Here is an 11,331-nt window from a genome sequence, read left to right on the forward strand (position 1 = left end):
TTGTGTGTTAACAGCAGAAGCTGTTGACACCTTTAATACTTAGTATGGCTGCAAAGCCAATCCGGGCCGGCTTTTATTGGGAGTAGGTAAAGAGTTGGGCGGGTGCCTACTCGCCACAATCCAGAACCAGGTTTTGGAGCTGGGATTTAAATTCCCAGGCAGCAACCTCAGTTGGAAGGAGAAGGAAGGAAAATCACCGTGAGTCTGGGTGGTTTTTGCAATGTGTGGAACTGAGGCCTGGACCCCGACACAGGCGTATAGAGCAACCAGCATCCAGTGAGAATACTTTATGTGGCTGTGCAATCAGCCAGGACAGGACTCATTCCAGTAAAGGAGCCAGGTGAAGCTCTCTGTTATTTTGTCTGTGAACTAACACCAAGTGACTGTTCTGCTTTTTCCGTTTGAGAAAGTGTGAAATAAACGCTCTTTTGCTTCATTACCTGGACTCCATTTGCCTCTATACCCCTGTCTACCGGAGTAATTCCCCACATTATATATATATATATATATATATATTGTGACACAGAGAGAGGTTTGGTCTGGAAAAACAGGTATGTGCTGCTGGGCTGATTTACAGCCAGGTGAGGTCAAATACCGGACCGGATTTTGGCAGCACCTGACTGTCCGTAAATAGACAGCTGGGCTCAGAAGCTATGTCTCTGTGTTGGGATCTGGGATCCTTGTGTCTGGATGAAGGCTTGCTACCTGTTTGGCGTGAAAACAGGTTGGTGTTGCAATCAGTAAGGACTCTTTGAGGCAGAATTGCGCATGGTGTGAATTACCACCAACACCGGAAAGTGACTTTTTGTTTGAATATGACTGCTTGTTTTCTCACTTGCCTAAAGTGTGAACAAAACACTGAACTGTTTGATCCAAAGAACTTGTTGTTGCCTCTATACTGCGTCTGCTAATCCTGTCCACCAGAGCGAGTCCCCACAGTTGGTGGAGGATGCGGGTGAGGCAGTGAACGCCAATATTTTTGGTTTATGCATTTTTCAGGCCCGGTTGTATGTCGTACCTTAAACCAGCTGTATTGCAACCAGTGCCCCACAACAAAATGGAGGCTGTTGTGAAGGCCTTTATGGAGGCTAATCTGCAGTAGCGAGAGAACAACCTGCAGCAACGTGAGGTTAATAAGCAGCAGCAGGAGACTAACCAGTTGCTGCTACAAAACGTGATGGCTTTTCAGACAGCAGGAGCAACCTCGAGTGTCTACGATGCCCGGAAAGCAGTCCGTGCGCAATTCCTGCACGCCATCCCCTGAAGACGCCGATTCCACGGCGAAACATGTAGGGATGCAGACAATACACAGCTAAATATACAGCTGATGTATAGACAGAAATAACTGAGGGGGAAAGGGGGAATGACCTGAGAAACTATCAGGCACACCGTCGGAATATAGTGTATCGGACAGATTGATACAACTAAAATGAAAAAATACACACCTCTAACTCTGAGGAATTTTAATCACTTTATGTTAAGAGTTCCAAGGGATTTTAAAGAGTAATCAATAAAAATTTATGTTTTATAAAAGAATAGTCAGAGAGGTGCATAGAAGCCACGCTTAGGTCCCAGAGACCTTTGAACCTCACACAATTCCTAAGATGACCCCCGCAGATGACATCGAAACCTACCTGGCGATGTACCAGAAAGTGGCCATCAGGGAAAAGCTGCCCCATGACCAGTGGGATGAGGTTGTCGCTCCATTCGTGGCATCCGATTCCCAGCGGGTGTATTTCGACTTGTCGGTCGATTAGGCGGCCGACTACCAAAAAGTAATGGGTGAGATTTTGGCAAGACTGTGGGTGAATGTGTTGGTCCGGGCCCAGTGGGTACATCAGTGGGGGTTTAAGCTGGCTGAGCCTGCGAGGACCCAGTATTATGACTTACTCCACCTCTTGCAAAAGTGGCTACAGCCTGATGTGCTGAGTCCCCCGGCTATGCTGGATAGACTATTAGCCAATATATTCTGGAGGGCTTTGCCATACCATCTCCAGCATTGGATTGGTCAGGTGTCTCCTGGCAATCCCCTTGAGATAGTGGACCTGGTGGAACACTATGAAGCTACCAGGAATCTAAAGGAGGGTTCTGTCGGGAGGGGGGTCGGCAAACCCCGGAAATTTCTACCCCAGGAGATTTGAGCCGATAAAACACACCCGGGATGTACCCAGGGCAGACCTGGCGCCGATAGTCTGCTGGTGGTGTCAGGAGCCTGGACATGTAAGGGCTGACTGTCCCCATCGGGTTGAGCCCATGGACATGCTACAGCAGTGATGGTAGCGCGCATGGACGCAGCAGCCCGGAGGTCTCCATTTTAGATTTCATATTTTTTACATAGTTATTACCTTAATTTTAAGCACAGCGAGCAACTGTATTCAGTTTGCTACAGCACACATAGCATATAGTGTGCAAGAGCTACTGGACATAGGAATGAAAGGTCCTGTGCCACCACCAACTCCTAATATCCCGGATGAGATTCTAAGGACATCGGTGCCCGAGTGGATGATTATACCGTCGAAGCGATGGCACAGGAGGAGACGGGAGAGGAAGCAGAAGTGGGGCAAGAGGGGCGGCATCAATACTCAATTAAAGAACCCCCCACACAAGCAAGCACTACCTAGCCTTGTCTTCGCAAATACCCAGTCTATAGTGAACAAGATCGATGAGCTGAGACTGAGGATCTCGTCTGATAGGATGAACACTTGTGCCTCATTTTTCACCGAAACCTGGCTAAATACTAACATCCCGGACAAGGCTATTGAACTTGCGGATCCGACTGTTTATCGAATGGATCGAACTGCTGAGTCCGGTAAGAAGAAGGGAGGTGGAGTGTGTATTTTTGTCAATAATGCTTGGTGTACCTCCACAGTCATTGCTAAACAATATTGCTCCGCTGATTTAGAACTTATGACACTTAAGTGTAGACCGTTCTACTTACCGAGGGAATTCACAGTCGTGTATCTCACCGTAGTCTATATTCCTTCCACAAGCTAATATTAAGCTGGCACTGTCCAAATTGCATGACATTACGAACAGTCTGCAAAATATCCATCCAGATTAAGTGTTCATCTTCGCGGGTGATTTTAACCAAGCCAATCTCAAAACTGTGCTCCCCAAATTTTACCAGTTGGTTAAATTCCCAACTAGGGAGAGAAATACATTAGACTGTGTTTATTGCAACATAGTAAATGCTTATACAGCATCACCTGCCCCCCATCTCGGATCACATTTCTTTGCTTTTAGCTCCAGCATACAAACCTCTTATCACCAGAATGAAGCCTACTTTGCATACAATCAGAGTTTGGCCTGAAGAAGCCACAATGAGACTACAGGATTGTTTTGAGGACACAGATTTGGATTTGTTTAAAAAGGCAGCTACAAAGGAAAATCACCCAGACTTAAACACATATGCCTCCTCTATCCTATCCTATATTAAATTTTGCATGGACAATGTCACTGATACCAAAATCATCCGGACCTTCCCAAATAGGAAACCATGGATAAACAGAAATGTCCAAAACCTTTTGAAGGCACGTGACATTGCTTTCCGTAAGGGAAACCCGGAGGAGTACAAAACAGCCAGGTCCAATCTGAAGAGGGGCATTAAGGAGGCGAAGCTCTGCTACAAAACAAAAGTAGAACATCATTTTACAAGCTCTGATTCCCGACGCATGTGGCAGGGTATCAAGTCCATTACGAATTATAAGAGCAACACCTGTTCTATCAACACTGGAAATTCTTTTTCTCTTGATGACCTAAATAATTTTTTTGCACGATTTGACAAAGACAATGAGCTGCCTATCATCAAATTAGCCTAGCAAGAGGCTCCATCATGTTCCCTGATGCTGAGAGCACATGAGGTAGAATGGGCCTTAAGCCACATTAATCCCCACAAAGCAGCTGGCCCTGATGAAGTTCCTGGAAAGGTCCTAGAAAACTGTGCTAAACAGCTGAAAACAGTGTTTACCAGTATGTTTAACAGCTCACTAGAGCCGGCCATTGTCCCCACTTGCATGAAGTCCTCCACAATTGTCCCAATTCCAAAACAGGCCGGGGTGAAGACCTTAAGTGATTATCGCCCGGTGGCTCTCACTCCTATTGCTATGAAGAGCTTTGAACAACTTGTCCTCAGGCACATGAAGAGCAAGATCTGCACCTCCATGGACCTATACCAGTTTGCTTACAGAGCACATAGGTCAACTGATGATGCTGTTTCACTTGCCCTTCACACCGCACTGTCACACCTGGAGCAGAGAGACAGCTATGTGCGGATGCTGTTCATTGATTACAGCTCCGCCTTTAACACCATCCCTCCCAACAAGTTGGCAACGAAACTGAGCAACTTGGATCTCAGCTCAGACCTGTGCAACTGGATACTGGATTTTCTTACAAAAAGACCACAAATCGTACGCATGGGCAAGCCCTTCTCTTCATCCGTAACACTAAACACTGGGGTACCGCAAGGCTGTGTGTGGAGCCCTCTCCTTTACTCCCTCTTCACAAATGACTGTAAACCTATTCACAATACCAATACCATTATACAATGTGCAGATGACACGACCGTGATAGGCCTAATCTCCAACAATGATGAAACAGCCAATAAGAAAGAGGTTGAGAACCTAGAGAGATGGAGTAAGAACAACAAACTCATACTCAATACCAAGAAAACAAAAGAGCTGATTCTGGATTTTAGGAAGAAGAAACAAAAGGGACACCACCCTATTAGCATAAATGGTGGAAATGTGGAGATAGTTCAAAGTTTCAGATTTTTTTGAGTTCATATTAGTCAGGACCTGTCATGGATAAAAAACACAACAGAAATGACTAAAAAAAGGCCTTCGGAGGCTGAAGAAAGCACAACTCCCAAAACAGCTGCTAGTCAATTTTTACAGATGTACCATAGAATCTGTTATCACATACTGCATTACAGTGTGGTACTCTGGCTGCTCTTCTGAGGACAAGAAGACCCTCAAGTGCATCATCAGAATGGCTGGAAGAATCACTGGTACTCAGTTACCATCACTGGATGACATCTTCACTGCTCGCTGCAGCAACAGGGCAAAAATTATCTGCGGGGATCCAACTCACCCCGGCCACAGCCTTTTCACTCCTCTACCCTCTGGTAGGCGTCTTAGAGCCCTACATGCCCGCACCACTAGGCTGAAGAACAGCTTTTACCCCAAAGCAATCAGTCTCCTAAATGCTCAGAGACTATTGCCCCTTCCTAGGATAGAAACTACCACAGACTGAAAGTGACTGCTGCATTCGGGACCCCATGATGATCTCTTGTCTGCAGTGGAGTCTGAATCAGTTTGTATATATATTCATAAGCACTTCCTACTTTGCTCTTGCTATATATATGCTGTGAACTGTGAACAGTAATGCTTTTTAGTGCAATGTGTTTCTTATTTTCTATTGTAATACTTTAATTTAAATTTCAGTTCTCTGTCCTTGGCATCTAGGATTGCTCCAAACAACATTTCATTGTATTGTACATTGTGTTCATTGTATTGTACAGTGACAATAAAGGCATCTTATCTTATGGACACTAACTATAGCTACCGTCAGTCACTATATGTCACTATATGCCAGGAGGCTGTGTGCAACAGGTACCCCAGAGTCTCTAGATCACTTGTGCCAGGTGGAAGTGGGAGACACTCCGGTGGAGGCTCTGCTGGTCTCAGGGAGTCTAGTGACCCTATTAAGGGCTACCCTGGTGCGGTATATTGGCCGGAAAGTCGGGGTGATGTGCATCCACGGAGACTTAAAAGACTACCCCACTGCGTTGGTGTCTCTAACCACGGTGGATGGTAGATGGACCCACGAGGTGGCTGTCGCCACAAATCTACATTATGAACTCATAATAGGGACAGACTTCCTGGCACTGTGGCCTGCTATGAGAGTGACTGATACCCATGAGACCTGGGAACCTGAGACCGAAGGGCCAGCGGTAGGGGTGACCGCCACTTCAGTGTGATGGTGGGAGATGTGGAGGACTTGCTGTCGGGTCCTGAATTGGCAGACCTCAATGTCTCCGGGAATAGTTTTGGTACCACACAATGTCGGGACCCAACCCTATCCCACGCCTGGGAAAATGTGTTAATAGTAGATGGTGTACCATAACAACCTGGGGCAGAGTCAGTGTTTCCCCGTTTTGTGGTTCATCAAGATATGTTGTATCGGGTAAACCAACTACGGGGTGAGCATATTGAACAGTTGGTGGTCCCCAAGGCTTATTGCAAGCTTGTGTTAGATCTAGCCCACCAACACGTTCTCGGGGGTCACCTGGGGCTGCAGAAAACTCAGGATCATATTCTACAGCGGTTTTACTGGCCCAGCATATTCAAAGAAGTTGAAGAGTTTTGTAAGTCTTGCCCGACCTGCCAGATTACTAACCCCAGGCCACATTTCCGTAGTCCCCAAGTACCTCTCACGATTATCGAAGTACCGTTTGACCAAATAGCTATGGACCTCATAGGCCCAGTACCGAAGTCCGCCAGAAGGCATCAACACATCTTAGTCATTCTAGACTACGCCACTCTGTATCCGGAGGAGGTGCCACTGCGACATTCCTCGGCCAAACTCATAGCTAAGGAGTTAATGGAGATGTTTTCCTGAGTAGGACTACCTAAAGAGGTTCTGACCAACCAAGGGACCCCTTTTATGTCCAAGGTGATGAGGGAACTGTGTAAGTTGCTGCACATAAAACAACTACAGACGTCCGCTTACCATCCGCAAACGGACGGTCTGGTAGAACGGTTTAACCAAACATTAAAAAATATGTTGAAAAAGGTAGTGTCTAAAAATGGGAAGGACTGGGACCTCCTTCTGCCCTATCGCATGTTCGCAGTGCGAGAGGTACCCCAGGCCTCTACTTGGTTCTCGCCCTTCAAACTGCTATATGGCAGACACCCTTGTGGTCTCTTGGACGTGGCCAAAGAGGCGTGGGAACAACCTCCTCCACATAAAAGTGTCATTGAGTACGTTACCCAGATGCAAGATCGGATAGAGACAGTGTTGCCTTTTGTTAGGGAGGATATGGAGGCAGCTCAGTGAGCCCAGAGTCGGGTCTAAAATCGGCAGGCTCAGGTCTGGATCTTTAACCTGGGTGATCGGGTTTTGGTTCTGGTGGACACAGCGCCCCAGAAACACTGCTACCCACTACTCAGATAACATGACCACTGATGAAGGTCCACCGTGACCGAAACGTCTGGTCAGAAATACTTTGTTGTTGACTTATATATATATACCACGGGCAAATGAATGATGCAGAGATTATGAAATAAACCTCACTTGAATTGCAAAACTTTCAACCTGAGTGCCTCAATACTATATTACTTCGAGAACCTAGTCATGCCCTTTGGTTTAACTAATGCTCCAGCAGTCTTTCAGCGCTTTATCAATGACATTTTTCATCATTTGGTGGGGAGGGTCGTGGTTATTTACCTCGATGACATACTAATTTACTATCCTGATATGAAGAGTCATCAGGATCATTTGAGACAAGTGTTATTGATCCTTCGGGAGAATAAATTGTATGCTAAGTTGGAAAAATGTGTGTTTGCTGTTCAGGAGCTGCCGTTTTTGGGGTACTTGCTTTCTGCCTCTGGTTTTCGTATGGATCCTGAAAAGGTGCGTGCGGTACTAGATAGGGATCGGCCGGAGAATCAGAAAGCCCTGATGCAGTTTTTAGGATTTACTAATTACTACAGAAAGTTCATCCTGAATTATTCCAGCATTGTCAAAACTTTGACAGATATGGCTAGGAAGGGCGCTGACTTCTCTGTCTGGTCGGATGAGGCATTACAGGATTTTTCTGCTATTAAGAAATGTTTTGCTTCTAAGCCCATTCTGATGCAACCTGATGTGTCTTAACTAGGGCTGCACGATATGGGAATTGTGTGCGATTGCGATTAGGGCCCTAAAAATTGTGATAATGATATGCGATGCGATATTTTAAGGGAATTGTGCTAGAGGTCTATTTGCTTGGATTTTCCCATATGAGCCGCTGACGCGGCTGGGTATGACATAGTTATAGGGGATCTGTGGATGGCACTGTTATGGAGGATCTGTGGATGGCACTGTTGTGGGGGATCTGTGGATGGCACTGTTGTGGGGATCTGTGGATGACGCTGTGTTGTGGGGGATCTGTGGAGGACGCTGTGTTGTGGGGGATCTGTGGAGGACGCTGTTATGTGGGGGATCTGTGGAGGACGCTGTTATGGGGTGGATCTGTGGAGGACGCTGTTATGGGGTGGATCTGTGGAGGACGCTGTTATGGGGTGGATCTGTGGAGGACGCTGTTATGGGGTGGATCTGTGGAGGACGCTGTTATGGGGTGGATCTGTGGAGGACGCTGTTATGGGGTGGATCTGTGGAGGACGCTGTTATGGGGTGGATCTGTGGAGGACGCTGTTATGGGGTGGATCTGTGGAGGACGCTGTTATGGGGTGGATCTGTGGAGGACGCTGTTATGGGGTGGATCTGTGGAGGACGCTGTTATGGGGTGGATCTGTGGAGGACGCTGTTATGGGGTGGATCTGTGGAGGACGCTGTTATGGGGTGGATCTGTGGAGGACGCTGTTATGGGGTGGATCTGTGGAGGACGCTGTTATGGGGTGGATCTGTGGAGGACGCTGTTATGGGGGGGATCTGTGGAGGACGCTGTTTTGGGGGGGATCTGTGGAGGACGCTGTTATGGGGGATCTGTGGAGGACGCTGTTATGTGGGGGATCTGTGGAGGACGCTGTTATGTGGGGGATCTGTGGAGGACGCTGTTATGTGGGGGACCTGTGGAGGACGCTGTTATGTGGGGGATCTGTGGAGGACGCTGTTATGGGGGATCTGTGGAGGACGCTGTTATGGGGGATCTGTGGAGGACGCTGTTATGGGGGATCTGTGGAGGACGCTGTTATGGGGGATCTGTGGAGGACGCTGTTATGGGGGATCTGTGGAGGACGCTGTTATGGGGGATCTGTGGAGGACGCTGTTATGGGGGATCTGTGGAGGACGCTGTTATGGGGGATGTGTGCTATGACACATAGAGCCATGAGGGGGGGGCAGCGTAAGACATATAGCATCTTATGCTGGTCCCCCTCATGGCCCTATGTGTCCCCTCATGTGTCCTAAACTGTGCACATAACTGGCTTTGTGTGTAAAGTATTTTACTAGTGTGTAAAACAATCTCTCTCCTATTGATAACATGGCCAGCCTCTGTACTCACTGTCACTATGAATGCACTACAGCGAGCGGGAGCGAGCTGGCCGGCCGGCGCGTGACTGACATCACTTAGTAACGCTCCACCCACTTCAGGAAGCAGGAGCGTTACTAAGTGGCGTCAGTCACGCGCCGGCCAGCTCGCTGCCGCTCGCTGTAGTGCATTCATAGTGACAGGGAGTACAGAGGCTGGACCTGTTATCAATAAGAGAGAGATTGTTTCACACACTAGTAAAATACTTTACACACAAAGCCAGTTATGTGCGCGGGGCCCCTTCATATATAATCGTGGCATTTTCGGGTCGGCCAAATCGCCATATTGCATTTGCTGATTATCGCGATTCGATTATTTTTTTGATTTATCGTGCAGCCCTAGTCTTAACCCTTCATTGTGGAGGTTGACGCGTCAGAAGAGGGAGTTGGAGCAGTCTTGACGCAGGGTCCCTCTCCTAGCAAATGGTGCCCGTGTGCTTTTTTCTCCAAGAAACTTTTGGCCGCCGAGAGAGATTATGATGTTGGGAATAGAGAGTTGTTGGCCATGAAATTGGCCTTTGAAGAGTGGCGCCATTGGCTAGAAGGGGCTACCTATCCGATTACGGTATTTACTGACCATAAGAATCTGGCCTACCTGCAATCTGCAAAGCGTTTATATCCTAGGCAGGTTAGATGGTCATTGTTTTTTACCAGGTTCAATTTTGTGGTCCCCTATCGCCCTGGGATTAAAAACGTCAAAGCGGATGCGTTGTCACGTAGCTTTCCAGGGAGGGGGGGGGGATTCTGAGGATTCTGCTCCGATTTTGGCTGATGGGGTGGTGGTTTCCACTCTTTACCCCGAACTGGAGACGGAAGTTTTGGGGGCTCAAGAGGAGGCTCCTGATTCTTGTCCTCCAGGCAAGTTGTTTGTTTCTTCTAAACTGCGATACAAAGTGTTCAAAGAGCATCATGATACTGTCCTTGTGGGACATCCTGGAAGTAGATCCACTGTAGATCTTATTTCCCGGAGATTCTGGTGGCCTGGGTTGCGTAAAAGTGTTGAGAGTTATGTAGCAGCTCGTGAGACCTGTGCACGCGCGAAGGTGGCGCACACTCGGCCATCAGGATCCCTTCTTCCTTTGTCCATCTCATCTCGTCCTTGGACGTATTTGTCCATGGACTTCATTACTGATTTGCCGAGTTCCTCTGGGAAAACAGTGATTTTGGTGGTAGTGGACCGCTTCAGCAAGATGGCTCACTTTGTACCATTATCAGGTTTGCCCAATGCGAAAACTATCGCTCAGGTTTTCATTGATAACATTGTGAAATTACATGGCATTCCCTCTGATGTGGTGTCTGATAGGGGGACGCAATTTGTTTCCAGGTTTTGGAGGGCGTTTTGTTCTCTTCGGCTTTCCATCCTCAGTCGAATGGTCAAACTGAGCGCACTAACCAAAACCTGGAGACCTATTTGAGGTGTTTTGTCGCTGAGAATCAGGATGAGTGGTCCTCGTTCTTGTCGTTAGCTGAGTTTGCCTTGAACTACCGTAGGCAGGAGTCAACTGATAAGTCACCATTTTTTGGCGCATATGGTTTTCACCCTCAGTTTGGTACTTTTTCTGGGACCGAATCTTCTGGGATACCAGAAGAGGAGAGATTCTCTTCCTCTTTGTCATCTATCTGGCGGAAGATTCAAGTTAATTTGAAAAAAAATGGGTGAAAGATATAAACGGATGGCTGACAAGAGACGTATGACTGGTCCGGACCTGTGTGTGGGTGATTTGGTGTGGTTTGCCACTAAAAACATTAAGCTGAAGGTACCTTCTTGGAAATTTGGTCCAAGATTTATTGGCCCTTACAAAATCTCGGCCATTGTCAATCCGGTGGCGTTTCGTCTGGAACTTCCGCAGGCCTGGAAGATCCATAATGTGTTTCACAGCTCCTTGTTGAAGAAATATGTGGAACCTGCAGAACCATCTCCTTTGCCTCCTCTTCCTGTTTTGGTTGATGGTAATCTGGAGTTTCAGATCTCCAGAATTCTCAACTCACGTGTACTTCGGGGTTCCCTTCAGTACCTGGTGCATTGGAGGGGATACGGTCCCGAGGAAATAATGTGGGTTCCGGCTACCGATGTTAACGCTA

This window comes from Bufo bufo, chromosome 2 (genome assembly GCF_905171765.1).
Source record: "Bufo bufo chromosome 2, aBufBuf1.1, whole genome shotgun sequence".
NCBI classification, from domain to species: Eukaryota; Metazoa; Chordata; class Amphibia; order Anura; family Bufonidae; genus Bufo; species Bufo bufo.